Source organism: Eriocheir sinensis, chromosome 39 (genome assembly GCF_024679095.1).
Source record: "Eriocheir sinensis breed Jianghai 21 chromosome 39, ASM2467909v1, whole genome shotgun sequence".
Lineage (NCBI taxonomy): Eukaryota > Metazoa > Arthropoda > Malacostraca > Decapoda > Varunidae > Eriocheir > Eriocheir sinensis.
In genome coordinates this window covers 6,527,617-6,544,078 of record NC_066547.1, presented here as the reverse complement: position 1 = coordinate 6,544,078, position 16,462 = coordinate 6,527,617, and the positions used below count along the sequence as shown (strand labels likewise).

The 16,462-nt window shown below is 45.2% G+C and overlaps 1 long non-coding RNA gene across 1 annotated transcript in view; it reads left to right on the top strand.

Annotated features, from left to right (window-relative positions):
• LOC127008925 (uncharacterized) overlaps window positions 1-16,119 on the top strand; it is a 100,576-nt gene extending 84,457 nt beyond the window's left edge. The window contains exon 3 of the long non-coding RNA XR_007761462.1: window positions 15,664-16,119. This is a non-coding gene — a long non-coding RNA (uncharacterized LOC127008925). The remainder of the gene's footprint in view (window positions 1-15,663) is intronic.
• Window positions 16,120-16,462: the final 343 nt, after the last annotated feature.

Below are 16,462 nucleotides of genomic sequence, written 5' to 3'. Positions count from 1 at the left end.
TTAAGGATTATTTGCACGTGTGAGTGATTCATCTGTTGTGCGGAAAGTGAAGTCGAGTGTTTTAAGATTCATATACTGATACCTGTGCTTGTTTTCATATTAATTAACACAGAGAACTCCTCCTTTTTACTCGAGTTTACCTGGTGGTCCGTCTTCATACCTGGTCTTCTCTGTTGGGTTCTTAGGTTAAAATCGTCCATCCATCCTTTTCTTTTACCTCTGTAGCCGCGCGGTCTTTCCTTATCTCCCATCTTGCCCTCTCTAAGTCATCCGCCGCCCCACATGATTCCCTTCCTCCTCCCTCTTCATCCCTTTCGCTCGTTTACGTGTCCTCCCCATCGGCTTCATCTCCTCCACCTGAGTTACTTGGTCATCACGGAGAATCGAAATGACGGAAACCGATTCGCTGGAGTCAAATTTGTGGATTCAGGTTCCACTCGTCACGACTTTTGTCTCATCACGTGAATTCATGTCTTTCCTGCCTTCCCTGCTCTGCTCTCTCTCCTTATACAGTTGTGTTCTGGTGAATTCTCTGTTGCATCACCTTGTTAACCATCATGTTCCTAAGTTTTAACCCTTCATTGTCCCTTCTTTCTTTCCCTCCTTTCTGTTTACTTTTTCCTCCTCACTGCAGTCTTTTAGTTTCCTTTTAGCTCCTATCTCATTTTATTTTTCTTTATTTCCTTGGCCATATTTTTTTCGAGGTACCATTTTCTCTTAATTTCCTTTGATATATTTTCATTATTAATTTCCCTCCTCTTTCTCGAAAGCGGTTTACTCCTTCCGCGAATCCACTTCCATGAAATACCTCTTTTTTTTCTCTCCTCCCTTTTCGGTTCCAGGATAGTTCACGTAATTCTTCCATTTTCCTCTCCTCTGCTCCTCCTTTTTCCTTCCTATTATTTCCCCCTCCGTTTCTTCCCATCCTCCCTCCCCGCCTCTCCCCTCCCCGCGGCCCCTCTGACCCTGACATCCTGGTTCCCTGCTTTTATGAACTCGATAATTAGTGTCGCCTTCAGCCACCTTCCCATTTTCCTCGGAGTTATCGCTCGTCTCCGGAGTTAGTGGTTGAGGGGGAGGGCGGCGCGTGGGCGGAGGGGGTGCTGGGATTGGGGATTGGGGGATGGGGAGGAGGGAGAGTGTCAGCTGCTTCTTGGCCAGTTTTTCGTCACGTGGTATCTCTTGGGGATGACGATAATGATGACGATGATGCTGATGATGATGACTCACTGTGGGTTCCTTAGTGCCTGATATCCGGGCCTCTGTTGAGGAGTTTTAGGTCTCTTCTGCGATTATGGTGGTAAGGATTTATCTTGTACATGAGAAAAAATCCCAAGTTATATCCTCAATTTGACTACTTCCAGACGCTAAAACTGAATCTCTTAAAACAGAAACTTGCGCAAGAGAACTGAAATATACCTCCTAGTCAGAGCACTACAAAAATTCCTTCAGCAAACGCCTACGCATTCCACAAAGCCCCGCGTTGTGTGGATTCGGGGAAAGCTAAACGAAGCAGCCGAAAAAAAGTCAAGAATTCCCGGAGGCGGCCGTAAATTCCTCGATACAGATCTCATTACTTCTTTAAAACATTTCACGCCCTTCCTGACAGCGCCCGGAGCGAGCACCCGACCAGCTCAGCTCTAAAAGGATCCGCCGAAGCGCCCACGCCCACCGCCGCGCCCTGATAACGAAGAAGAATTACGAAAAGAAGTAACTTACGGTCTTAAGGGATTGCTGACGCCACCCTGGTGCTGTCAGGCCCAAAGTGGAGACTTATTTACCGGCTGTGGCTAAATGGTGGTCGCCTCTTCCTCTCTCTCTTCCCCCAAGTCGACGGTTTACTCACTTTCCTCACTCTTGCTTCCCATACCCGCGAGGATTGGAGGTTTAATTAACAGGTTCGTGAGGGGACTAAAAATAAGGTGATGTTGACGTGTAGCCTTTGATAAACGTGTAAGTGACGTGAACAGGTTGCTGAGCTTCTCATATCCTGGAGGGCTGGAGGTTTAACGAGTAGGTGAGGTGACTAAAAATGAGGTGATGTTGACGTGTGGCCTCTGATAAGCGTATACGTAACGTGTATGGGTTGCCGAGGGGATTCTTTCTTCCACATCTACGAGCACGGCATCTTCTCTGACGGGTTCATGTTGAAGAAGGGAAAATGTGCCGTGAAAATGAATACCTCGACCGAAATCTAGTCTTTTAATGTAGATAGAAAGAGAGAGAGCGGGAGAGAAAGACCGAGCGAGCGAGAGAGAGGGTAGGGGAAAGTCTGAGAGGGTCCGAGGAGAGAGAGGGATTGAGGCGGATGAAGGAAAATGGAGATATGGCAGCTGGGAAATTGAGAAATGGCCCTAAACGATGACGCGGGAGATGGAGATGGAGATGGGCGGCGGTAATGATGGGATACGGGAAGAGGATTGAAGATTGTGGAAATAGACCTGTAGATTCTCGTCTATAGCGGGTTTGGGGGAGGGGTAGGAAGGAGAGGGAGTGTTAAGGGTTAGTGAAAGAATGGATAGGGAAGGAAAGAGAAGAGAGAGGATAGAGGAGAGAAGAGCATGGAAGAGAGGAAGAAAAAAGGAGGGAGGAAGCAAATCATAAGAAAAGAGAAATATATAATGGAAAGCTTAAGAAGGAATAGGAAAGGAAGAAAAACATATTTATCCTCCTTCGTCTTCTCCTCCTTCTCCCCTTCTCCCCTTTTCTCTCCATCTACTCCTTTTTATTTTTTTCATTTTGTTTTCTCCTCTTCCTCCTCATTCTCCTCCTCCTTCCGTCTTCTTTTCCTTCTCTTCCTCAACCTCCTCGTCACGCACTTATTTTTTTTTTCTTCTTTTACTCCTCCTCCTCTTCCTTCGTCTCCTTCCGCTCTTCCTTCAAATCCTCCTTCTCCTACTCCATCTTTGCATCCTCCATCACATCCCCCTCCCCCCCTCAATCCCTCCCCCCCTCAAAAGCGTGACGTCATCATCTCTACCTGCAATCTATGGGGGCACGGAGCTTTAAAATCGTGGGAGCCGCAGTTCATCGGGAGACATAATGGCCGCGCACTTCCCTTCCCGCCAAGATATATAATGGCGTCTCTGCTTTATAGCATTAACTGATTCCCTGTAATGTATCCCCTACCTGCACCTCCATGTCGGTATTATTAGGGATTAAATTTGAGGCTTGGATGTGGGTGCTGATTTTTGGTTCGTCGTTTTCTTTAGTTATTATTTTTGAGGGGGTTTGTCTTAATCTGGTCTTCTTTTCTGCATTTTTTCTTCATTATATTAATTTTACAGTGACTATTTTTGTGGGTTTATGTCCTTATCTGAGGCTTTTTTGTGTATATATGTGTGGTTCGTGTTTTCAAATGCATCGTTCTCTGTAACCGGAAATAGTGGGAAAGTAAAAGAAAAAGAGAACACGGGAAAAGATGAAAAAAAATAGGAAAATAGCACCGGAAGATAAGAAAAAACACATCACTGACAACCTAAATTTCGCCACAGTTTATACAAGTTTCTGGGCCGACGTTATATTACTCCTTGCTAATTAACATCACCTGCACTCCTTCCCTCCCCGCGCCCACCTTCCTCCGCCACGTAATTACCTGCGCTCCAGATTTCCCGGGACCGCCAGCCCGAAATATATATCAACAGCAATCCTACACAGTCGCAGTGAGCGGACACACCCCAATCTATTCACCGCCATAGATCTCCCGCGCTGGGTCGTAACTTGTTGTGGAGGTTCTGCCTTCGTGCCAAGCTTCCCTCCTCTCTCTCTCTCCTCTCTCTCTCTCTCTCTCTCCTCCTCTCTCCTCTCTCTCTCTCTCTCTCTCTCTCTCTCTCTCTCTATCTCTCTCTCTCTCTCTCTCTCTCTCTCTCTCTCTCTCTCTCTCTCTCTCTCTCTCTCTCTCTCTCTCTCTCTCTCTCTCTCTCTCTCTCTCCTCTCTCTCTCTCTCTCTCTCTCTCTCTCTCTCTCTCTCTCTCTCTCTCTCTCTCTCTCTCCATCTCCTCTCTCTCTCTCTCTCTCTCTTTGCTCTCTCTCTCTCTCTCTCTCTCTCTCTCTCTCTCTGTTACCTCTCTCTCTCTCTCTCTCTCTCTCTCTCTCTCTCTCTCTCTCTGGTTCCTCTCGCTATCTCATTCCTTCCCTGTCTCCACCTCGTTCTCTTTCTATTTTTCTTATCTCTTCCTCTTTTTGATTCGGTGTTTGTGTTTGCGTGTGTGTGTGCTCGTGTTTGTCTGTTTGTCTTTCTCCCTCCTTCCATGTTTATCTGAAGTCATCTCGTTTACCTCATTTACCTCTTTCCTTCAGTCCTTCTTTTCCTCCATAATGTCATGCTAACATCAATTTCTAACTCATGAGCTCCCCACCTTTTCCCTCTAGACAAGTATACCCATTTGATATTCATCCCTTTTTACGTGCTCTAACACTTTATCATCCCACTTTGTCCTCCTATCCTCCTCTTTTCCATGAGGGTGAAAGTTTACTTATTCCTTTTTATCTCATACCTTTCTCTATTCAACCACTTCTTCCCATTTTCTCCGCTCACTTACCCTCCCCCTGCATCCTCACACCGACCATTCCCATTCGCTTCCCGTGCATCGTGTCTCATCTCATTGCTGCTCCCTCCCATCATTCTTCTTTTTCCTCGTGATGGTTTCCTCCATTTTCCCCTCTGGTTAATGCTTCCTTCCTCATCCCTTTCACCTTCTCTCCATAATTCAGGGATCCGCTGGGCAGGTGTCTGTGTCGGTGTTTGCTTTTTCGTGTCTTTTTCCGACTGTTATCACCAATTTTCTCGTCATCCATCTCCTAACGGGTTCAGACCAGACTCCTCCCGGACTTCTTTCCTATGCTCTCCTTTCCCCTCCCTTCCTTCCCTCCCCCCTTCCCCCTGTGCCCCTGATATTCGTCTCCCAAAGCCCCTTTATTATGATAATTCACTCTCGATCATACCGATAGAAATTCAATTTGCATGATAATACCCGCATGATATTAAAGTCATTATGAATCACAGACGCAGAAACGTTATAGGGGGTTAAGTTATTGTCGCGCCCCGCACCTCCAAGAAATCCTACAGGAAATGATTTGTAATTTGTGCCAATAGATAACAAATGTCGCACGCAAATCACGCCGCTCCCTTTCATCGTCATGCACGACTCCGGCCGCCACGCTCGCCGGGTCATTTGTCATCGCGTCCCCCTTGCAGCGCCGTGACGCGTCCATGCAGGCACCGGGGGGACGCGCCGCCTTGCCTGTCTGCCTGCCGCCCGTCATGCCGCCAGCTGCACCCTCTCCTCGGTGTATAGATGAAGGCAGCGAGGGGGCACAAGGGATGAAAGGGAGAGAGTCGATGGTAATTCTTGCTTCTCTTCACACCGTAACAATTAAGAGCGAACCAACCGTTGCTCGTCTTGGTTAGGCGTTGAATATTCTCTGTCCTCAGCCTTGGATCACCCCCAGACACGCCTTCCCGCGTCGCTTTTCCGGGGCAGCGATAGTTGTTGATGTGGCGGAATAACCGTCTGATGTGTCTGTCGGAAATATGTCGATTCCGTGAGCCCCGAGTGCCAGGAACACACGTGGGTGCCGAGGATGAGTTGTTTGACACCGTCTGAGGTACACCTGCCTTTTGTTGTGAGGTGGAAGGCTCCCGTGACCCAGACAACCATAGCAATGTTTCAGCCACGCACTAATTTTTATGTTTTATTTCCTCTGTTGATTCGAGGAAGGAAAGAAATATGCCACTGCATAATTTCGGTGCGACGGTTATCTTAAATTTGCATGCACGTGGAGGATTGACGTGATCACGATATGCATCGGTCTGGTGGTGTGCTTTATCCAGTCACAGTTATTTTTTGGTGACATCGAAAGCAAAACTTTGACTAGATTCATGCCGAGAATACGGGGAAGATGAAGGCACACTTAAACTGGATTATCAGAGCTTCCTGTGGCCGGCGACTCACACTAAGCAGAAAGGGTCAACTTCTGGAAAGCCGTGTAAACACATACATTCAACATGGATCATAATTCGATTATGCTAAATATTTATATATATGAACCTACAATAGAAAAAGGATAAAATGTTTACCCTTCTCCCCCCCCCCTCCCTCCCCCATTTACATGGATATTGGTGTTCACCACCACACACACACAAAGAAAAAAAAAGTGGGGTAACCATGCGGAAGCCACGCGGATGCACATAAATAGACTAAATGACAGAGTTGGTGGCTCCTCGCAGTCACGTGTGACAAAGATGGAGGGCAGGGAAGAAAGGGGCAGGTGGCACAGACCAGAAGGAGATCAGCAACGAGCCAAGGAAAAGATGTCTCACCAGTTAATTGTTCCTCCTCTGAACAACTCAAAGATCTTTTCGGGAGTTAAAACTAGATACAGTGGCACACGGTGAGCTGCGCGTGGCCTCGATGCCATCTCCATTTCATTTTCCCTTAAACCTGTGGAGGGTAAGAACCATCTATGCCAGGACACAGGAGTTCAGCACGTGATCAGACCATGGGTATAAATGACACATTTGTATATGTATATATATATATATATATATATATATATATATATATATATATATATATATATATATATATATATATATATATATATATATATAAACCCACACACATACACACGCCTTCGGACCCACGCTAAACTCAGCACGGAGGGAAACACACCGCGAGACTTACTACGAACTGGAAATCCAACTCGGCCGCTTGTAAACACGGCGCCGGGGACACTCATTACTCTGGTGCCGCGAGGCGACTTAGGAGAGTGGCGAAGGGGGGGTGCCTTGTGCCGCGGGTTGTCGTCCTCCACCCATTCTCTTTGTGTTTCTCTCTCTCTCTCTCTCTCTCTCTCTCTCTCTCTCTCTCTCTCTCTCTCTCTCTCTCTCTCTCTCTCTCTCTCTCTCTCTCTCTCTCTCTCTCTCTCATGCACTCGTGTTGATTTGACTCCGTGCTTTTATAATTCATTACTTTACTTTCTCGCCTAAGACTACCTCATATCTCCGTTGTCCGTTTCAGTCGCCTCGCTGGTGAGCTGATACCTTTCCACCCTCTCCGCCATGCAGGAATCCGCGCGCCCCGCATTCATGCAAGGCGACTATAAAATTTTCATCCCTCGTGGGCGTGTCGGCGCGAAAGTAAATTATGAACTGCTCCTGCGTCCCCGCCGTCATGACAGGTGTCTCGGGGCCGCTGCCTCGACAGCTGTTTTGTGAGGCAGCCTCGTAAGAAACATGTGTTTTGGAGGCCCCGCTGCCGAGCTGTGGCCTCGCGATGCATCTTAGGCCCTGAGATATATCCTCAGGGGAAATTGAACTGCTTTTGTGTGAGCTAAGAGGCCACATAAACTTGCTCGACCTGCGTGGTGCGTGTTGAATGCATAACTGTCCCCTTAAATAACATTTATCAATAACAAATAGGTCTATGAACTTCTGCCGCTTAGGAGTAGACTGTGGCGGAGTTGCAGAGTGTCTGCGCGGCGGAACGGTTTTTATTGTCTGTCTCACTGGAGGAGCCGCGTGTTGGCGCGGAGCGCCCCTGAGGAGGATCCAAACCAGTTTGAACTCGTGAGGTCCATGCGAAACAAACTTATATTTACAAGAGTGCTGAAGCGTCTTGCATCACAACTACATTTTTTTTAGCATCAAGAAAGGAAAGGGGAAAAGTAACATGTATAAAATGTATTTTTTCAATGAAAATGAAGTTTACTCAGGGAATTATTAGAGAAGTTACGTATATATATATATATATATATATATATATATATATATATATATATATATATATATATATATATATATATATATATATATATATATAGTGTGTGTGTGTGTGTGTGTGTGTGTGTGTGTAAATGCCTGTAATATATTCATTTACATGCTTTTATTCATAATCATGTGTTACATGTTTATAGAAAAAAGTGAATATTAATAAAAAAAAAAAAAAGATAATCATCGTTATTGTAGTAACAGTTAACAGAAAAAAATGTCCAACATATCATGTAATTCACAGACACCAACACGGAAATTAACGCGGAACTCACACGGGAAAAACACCACAAACTCCACAACACATGCATCACACACACACACACACACACACACACACACACACACACACACACACACACACACACACACACACACACACACACACACACACACACACACACACACACACACACACACACACACACACACACACACACACACACACACACACACACACACACACACACACACACACACACACATACAATTACTGACGCATCTAATTGGAATGAGCACCAGGCCTACGGGAGGAAGGGAGGGAGCAGGGAGAGGAGCGGCACGGTGGCTGGGGTGAAGGAAAGGGTCTGTGCGCCTTATACTCCGCTAATGAAGGGGAGATGCGGCCCCAGATAGCTGATGTACGGCTGGGGGCTCGCAGGAGGCGTATGATTGGATGGAGATAATATTGTGTTAGTGATGCTCTCCGCCGGGCCCGAAAGAGAGGTACAGTGGCCGTTTAATTAGACAAAGGTATGTAGAGGTACCTATCTGTGTGCCCCGTGTTGTGTTAGGCGGGAGAGGTTTATTTTGAGCTTTAAATTTTCATGACACGTTGAAGTGGAAATGATCATGTGGGGAAATTATTATTCTTTTCATACATTCATTTCTCTCCTTTTTTCTTTCATCTCCTTCATTTTAGATTCAATATACTTACCTACACTATACCATTCCTCACAAAAAAAAGCAAGTCACGCATTGTTTAACACCTTCCCTTCTAATAAAACAAAAGAAACGACTATTCTCTTCCTATATCGAACTCTCTCCTCATTTTCATCTATCGCTTTCGTTTAGACTCAATAACTCCACTTTACCATTCCCCATAATATACTAGTAAAGAACACATTATATCTTCGCATCAAATGAAATAAAAGTATAAAGTAAGCAGACGTATTATCCAAGTCACTCACCACCCTTAGCAAAGAATTGAATCCCTTTTCGAGCGACGTTATTTACATCGAGAGGCACACTGGAAGATATGTGGATGCAGTATTTTTGTATCGTGTCTGTGCATGAGACGGATGAGAGGCTTGGCTGCGTGGGACCCCGGACACGGCTGTTAGCAAGATTAAAAACAAATGTGTCTAGACAACTGTTTAGTGTTCCCCGGCGAGGAGACCCGGCCTGAGAGAGAAAAGGAGGGAGAGGGTCAGTAAGAATATGAACGAGAGCAAAAGAAGAAGCGAGAACAAGAGAAGAAGAGAGAACGAGATAAGAAGTGAGAGAGAGAAGAAGCGAGAGAGAGAGAAGTCGAGAGAGAGAGAAGTCGAGAGAGAGAGAAGAAGCGAGAGAGAGAGAAGTCGAGAGAGAGAGAGAGAGAGAGAGAGAGAGAGAGAGAGAGAGAGAGAGAGAGAGAGAGAGAGAGAGAGAGAGAGAGAGAGAGAGAGAGAGAGAGAGAGAGAGAGAGAGAGAGAGAGAGAGAGAGAGAGAGAGAAGAGGGGACAGACCCAGAAAGTCCAAGAAAGAGCGAGAAAGAGAGAGAGAGAGAGAGAGAGAGAGAGAGAGAGAGAGAGAGAGAGAGAGAGAGAGAGAGAGAGAGAGAGAGAGAGAGAGAGAGAGAGCTATTAAGGCATTCATATAATTACCCAAATTACGGAGGGGAATCCAAACACAATATTTACTGATAATGCAGCCAAGTCATCAGGCCGTTCTAGGGTGTCATTACCACTAATAAGAGTTAATAAGCCATCGATCCGCCTCGTTAGTGCCTGAGCAGGAGTTACGACCTCGTCATAAATAAGCCTCGCTGTCATTCTCTTATATTTCTCAACGGGGGGAAAAACTTAAGTGCGGGAATCCGTCACGAGGGAACTGTGCTGTTGTTGTTTTTTTCATTCCTTTTCTGCCTATATTTTCCTTTCTGAAACGTTGACTAAAAACTTGAGAGCGGGAATCCGTCACGTGGAAACTCTGCTTTTTTGTCCCTTTTGCCGCTGTTTTCCGTTCCTAAATCTCGAACATAATTTTATCTTATTTGTCATTTCTCTTTAACAATAAGTGAATTTATCTCAACGAATAAGGAAAATGATAATGTTTTTTGTCCCTTTTTTGCCGTTACTTTCCTTTCTTAAATCTCGAACAGAGCTTATTTGTCATCTCTCTTCAGCAGTAAGTGAATTCATATCAACGAAAAAAGAAAACCGTTAACGCTTCAATATGCATGTACTTGAACTTTGAGGAAAATTAGTTCAGTTACTGCTCATATTTATGATAATAAACTTAATAAAAAAACTTTAACCATATGTATAAGGTTCCTCTTCCCCTCCTGCAAATCTTAATTACCGTCACTCTGCATCATTAGAAAGCAGGGAAAGAAATTACAGGCGTGAGATTTTATACGTGTGCTTGAGAGACCGTGAATGAAGGCGACAGAGTGAAAAAAGGGCTGAGAGAAGGGAGGCGAGGGAGTGAAGGAGGGCCGGCAGAGAAGGGAGGCGAGGGAGTGAAGGAGGGCCGGCAGAGAAGGGAGGCAAGATAGCGAAGGAGGGCCGGCAGAGAAGGGAGGCGAGGGAGTGAAGGAGGGCCGGCAGAGAAGGGAGGCGAGGGAGTGGAGGAGGGCCGGCAGAGAAGGGAGGCGAGGGAGTGAAGAGGGCGAGGAGAGTGGGAGATGGAGGAAGGGGAGCAAAATTATTGGTTCGCAGAAAGGGTTTATTTTTCAAGGTTTTTGTAATCCCCTTTGGTGAGCTAATTAATAAGAACCCATTATAATAATTAAACACCTGCTTGGCCTTTCTAGGTGCAGAATTATAAAGGGCAAAGTTTTGTTACCCGTGAGGGGGAAAAATAGTGAGAGTGTAAAGTTACGGAAGGTGAGAATATCCTGCATTGTTTTGACTTCCTTTCATGATTCATTTCCTTACATCAAATTATCATAAACAGAAGATTAGTAGCAATCGGGTATCATTTTCTACTCACTTTGCAACATATAGCTAGGATAAAAAATAAAAAAAACATGATAAAGAAAGGATAGTATTTTTTGGCTTAAGCTCACAACTCCACACGACGAGCTAGATCACTCCCCAACCCCTTCCTCATCCTCCCTTCCCCTCCTCCCCAAAGCCCCAGGTATATTCGTTTAATCACCATCATTTACCTGTCGCCTTCCCCAGCGTCGGAGGATCTGCACTCTGTTTACCGAAGCATTGTGGGGCCGAGCAGCAGCATTTTGGGCGTGAAATATGCAATCAAGTTGTGCCATGTTTAGGGCCGCAAGGAGGGAAGGAAGTGTTGCCATTAATTGTCTGCTCTTACGTAGGGAGTGACTTGCATTCGTCCTCTTCCTCCTCCTCTTCCTTCTGCTCTTCCTCCCCCTCCTCCTCCCATTTCCCTTCCTCCCATTTCTCTCTCTGTCCTTCCTAAAACTTACACCTCTTTCCATGTTATTTCTCCTTGTCATTTGTTTTATTTATCAGACTATATGATACGGTTTCTTATTAATGTGTGTGCGTGGTTGTTCGAGTGTTTCTGTCTGTGCGTGTGTGAGGGATATGGGGAGCTTGAGTGGGTGTGCATGGGTGTGGATGTGGGTGTGTTAGCAGAAAGAAGAGGCAGGATAAAGGATACACACATGCGTATACCCACGATAAATGAGCTTGGATAGGGAAGGATATAGTGGCGTAGTAAGGAAGTAATTAACACAATCCCGAGCAAGGCGGCGGCAGAAGCAGCTGACTATGGGAGGCGCTTATTAATGTGATGTGATCGTTTATATCTGAAACCTTCCCTCCCCATGCCGGCTTTCATGAATGGAAATTACATCCATTTGTAACGGGCCAAGCTTGTATATGTATTGTGAAATCGTGCTTTAAGTCCATTTTAATCCCTGCTGTAAAATGGATCTTGTGTGCATATGTGTGTGTGTGTGTGTGTGTGTGTGTGTGTGTGTGTGTGTGTGACGAGTAATGGCGGTGTTCATGATGGAAGTTGGAGTTTATCGTTCAGTATTTTTCTAAGGATTATTACCTTTATCCTCGCCCGGGTCGTTCTTCTCACTTTGCATCAGTATTAGTTTGATTACCTGCGCGCGGCCAGGGAGGAGCCGTAAAGTATTCCTTGTTTCCGTGCAAGCATGCAGAGACACGACCGACTGGCTGGCTGCATGCACGCCCCTCGATACCCTTGGCGTGGTGGTAGTGGCGGTTCGGACTATGCGCTGTCACCTTCCTGTCTCTGTCTCCTCACCTGCCCACCGCCGACCCGTTCCTCCCTCCCTCCCTCCTCCAGCCCTCGCCCGCTTACTGTCACTCACCACGTAACTCCTCTTTACAGCGTGGTTACTTACCTCTAAATTTCACCGGCCGGTAGTTAGACCCAAGAAAATTGCAGCTGCGCATCTCAATTACCCACAAGGCCGTAATTTTCATTTATCGATTAATTATCATACCGGGAGATAACCTGCAGTGCGGGATAGTTAATTGCCAGTCGGCGGAGTTTCTCTTCTGTAACACCTGATCGATAAATGTAAACACGGAAGGGGAAACACAGATATCCGCGAGAGGGAACGAAGCTTTATTTTATTTAGAGGCTGCCGGAATTACACTGATAAAGGCACGGAAGGACGATGGAGGAGGTGAAGAAGGAAGGAGGAGGTAGAGGAGGGAGAAGAGGAGGAGGAGGAGGAGGAGGAAAGAGAAATCAAGGTGAACACGTGTAGTCATTTGGGAAAGAAGCGGAAGGAGTTGATGAAGACGAAGTGTTGCATGGAAGACTTGAGTGGCGGTGACCGAAGTGACTTATAATACACACAGGATGGAGCAGAAAGGGATGAAGGTTGTATAGGGACATTATTCATGAAGCGAAACACCTTTAATGAATACTTCTCGTAAGCTTTGTTAGTTTTACTCGGCATGTCTAGACGCTCCTCAAGTATTCTGTATAGTTCTTTAGGGCGCTGCCATACTTTCTTGTTAGACGCAGCTGGGCCGCCTCAGCTAACTCAAGATTACGGCGGCGAGAGCGGGACTCACTTGGGGGTGGGGGGGCAGCTGGGAGGGGGTCAGGAAGGGGGGGTGGGATGAGTGGGGCGCTGGGGGAGGGAGGGAGGCTGGGTCCTCGCGCATCTGCCCACCCGGCACTCATTCCCTAAATCTTCATTTCCCTCATATTTAGTTGAGGCTCTAACTCTTGTTTTCCCTCGAGCTCGGGAACGATGTTACGGCGTTCATCTCGCAGCGGAGAGCCACCGGACGGTCTTGACAAAGGAGTGGAGATTGTTGCCTAATTAGTGATGTTGGTCCTTTAGTTTGGTTTACGAATGGGTGATTAACATAGAACGATACAGACAATTTCATAAACGTGTCCTGTTCCTGAAAGAATAACTTAATATATCATTCTCGAAAATCGACTTTCTTAGTTTTTGTAAAGAAGGAGGAGTAGTGCTTCATCAAACTCCCGGATGAACAAGAGTCCCTCCTCTCGCTCTCACCCACTTGAAGCTCCTTTTCAACAATGCATTTGCCTCATTTTATGTGAATTAAATGGCTCCATAAACACGCATTAGAGCTAATGGCCAATCCAAGGAATTACAAAGTTTTCATATCGCCACCAACTATTCTCGATTTCGGGTAAGATTTAGTCCGGGGAAAATCAGGGGTTTGTCTCCCTAATTACATAATTAGAGAGGCCAAAGTGGCTTGCGTCCGACAGCGGCGTGCGGGGTGAGGAGCAGCGCCGCCCCGACCCCGACGTGCTAATGGGCGCGGCGAGGCGGCGCGCGGGTCATTAAGAGTCTCCCGATGATGACTCAAGTCCGACCCCATGACTAAAGTGGGGCGACTCGCGTACATCTCGCGGTAATTAAAATCCCATAAGGTCACCGCAGAACACCGGCTCGCGAGGTGTTCTTAAAGACGCGTCTGTCTCGCTCCCTCCCCCTCGAGGGTTGGAATGTCGGTACGTTTCTTGAGAAGTGAATCTAATCTATTTGCTACTATTTATTTTTTCATCAGCAGCTTATACAAACCTCTTCAGCTTTCATCTTTATTCTAATTTTATGAAATGCCTGTAGTCTTTGCCTCTCCAAGTAGAGTGGCTCTGAGTCACATGCTCTACTTATTAACTCTGCCGCCATGATTTATCGGGAAGAAGCTTTACTGGGATTGGGATCAGCATGAATCCAATCTGTCTAAATAAGGTGTCGGTTATAAGCATTCTCCATATATTTTCGGAATTTCAGGAAAATACGTTTTAGTAATTTATAGATATATATTTTGCAAACATGTCAGGTCAGTTATCATAAGGTTAGCGATAAGGTTAGTCATAATTATTTTTATACGGTTATATAATATAATGATAAGGTCGTATTTTTAAGGTCTCTGATATAGTTATATATAATTGTAAATTATTACTGATATAAAATGTTTACACACCCTTCTTTTTTGAGATTCATATCATAGGAATATTCAATAAGTGACTTCCTATCACATGATGTGTCAGGGAACTTTTCTGGCTTCACTAACAAGTTTTTCCGGTTTGTTGGGCGAGGGAGGAAGGGTGGTTGTGGCCTTCCAAGGAATCGTGTCCTCATTTAACCCGCCGTGCTTCACCGAGGCGCCGCTCTTAACACCGGGACGCCTGCTGGAACGTTTGAACTCCGCGGTGGAAAACTTTACACTTTCGTACCAATGACTGCTTATCACATACTTTGCATGATGTTTATGTTAAGCAAAAGAAAAAAAATGCAATATGGGTCTTCACTGTGTTCTTTTATACTATTCAAGGCTAATAATTGATCTGAAAAAGAATATGCAAATGAATGAGTCGCTTTTGCTTGTTTGTAACACGGGTACTTGTAACATCCTTTCAGTATTACGAAATAAGGTTTCTGTTTTTACAAGAAAATGAAGAGAAAGCATATTTTATTGTCCTGCTTGGGTGAAGGTGTTGATTTTTCTTCAGACGAAAATACTTCGTTATTAATAATGATTTATTTAAGCATCTTCGAGAACTGTCTTTACATGACTCTACTAACACTTCCCTTCCCTCTGGCTTAACGAATGATAACACGAAGCTGAGCTCTCAAAGACGCGCTGCGAATGTTCCTTGAAATAACCAAAGCATCATTCTACTTAACACTGATTGCATCATATTTTTCTTCATATTATTAGTAAGTAGTCTTATAATATTCCTTCATTATTTACTATAAATTAGTTATAATTTTCCCCAGTATGATTTTATCAAACCTTTTCCCTCTCTTATGTTTACAAATCCAACCGCTTGTGATTATAAAATGTTTTATTAGAATTATACTTTCTGCCTGAGAGTTTGTCCCTGTCCCTCCCCTCCAAGTATTGCCGGTAACCGTTGTCTTATTTTGACTGTTTCCTGTGTGTGACCCTTGCCTTCACCCTAACCTGCCCAGTTGATTTGCTCGTAGCTACTTTTTCTTTGTGGTTACTTCCTGCCCAGAGTTTTTATTATGATTTCCTGCCCATGGTCCTCCCTTTCCACTCACTTCCCTCAAAATTCGCCTGTGAACAATTGGCTGCCAGACTGAAGATGCTCCAATCGATGTAAAAAAGAGAAATATGGAGCTGGAACCCATATTTTAGGTCCCCCAGGAAGAATAACGTGAATTATGGGAAGTAATCGACCTTTCCAATCCTCTCTACCAGCTAGCACATGCCGTCCATTCACCCTCGGCGCCGACCAGAGCACTCCGGTCGCTGGAGCTCAATAGCACAGACCCGGTAAGTAAGCCAGGCGTCAGTACTGGATAAGGGATGCTAACACCTGCTTCTACTAACACCGGGATCTCTGGGACATATTGATGGGCACTCGTGTTACTTGTTAAGGATCGGTGGTTTGATAGTGTTACCGTTATTTTATTTTAGGTATTTGCGGGAATATTGTCATGTTGGGTAAATATTCGATAGATTCCCATACGGTCAGTGCTTGCATATTAAGTCTTTTCAGTGTATCGTTGTTTTATGATATGGCTCTCAATCAAGTGCAAGGATTTTTTAGATGATGTTTCTGTACGTCAAGAACTAGACTAGATTTTTTCTCATAATTACATAATCGTCATATTTATGTGGGATCACCACTTCTTATGTTTTCCTTTGAGTAATGTCTTTTGTTATTCACTAAGCTGGCGCGTGGGGAGAGAGAGAGAGAGAGAGAGAGAGAGAGAGAGAGAGAGAGAGAGAGAGAGAGAGAGAGAGAGAGAGAGAGAGAGAGAGAGAGAGAGAGAGAGAGACTCACAACAAGAACGGAGGACCGTGAACAGAGGGAGTGAGCTCTCCACTTGATTTGATGGCTCTCCCGGAAAAGTCTCCACGAAGTTTTAATGAATGTGTAAATTGGATTGATAACGAGTTAGGAAAAGTAATTAAACTTGTAGAATATATTTCCTTCGGTCTTAACACGACTGTCCGCCTCTGAAGCTCCCTTGCTTACACACAGCAGGGGGGA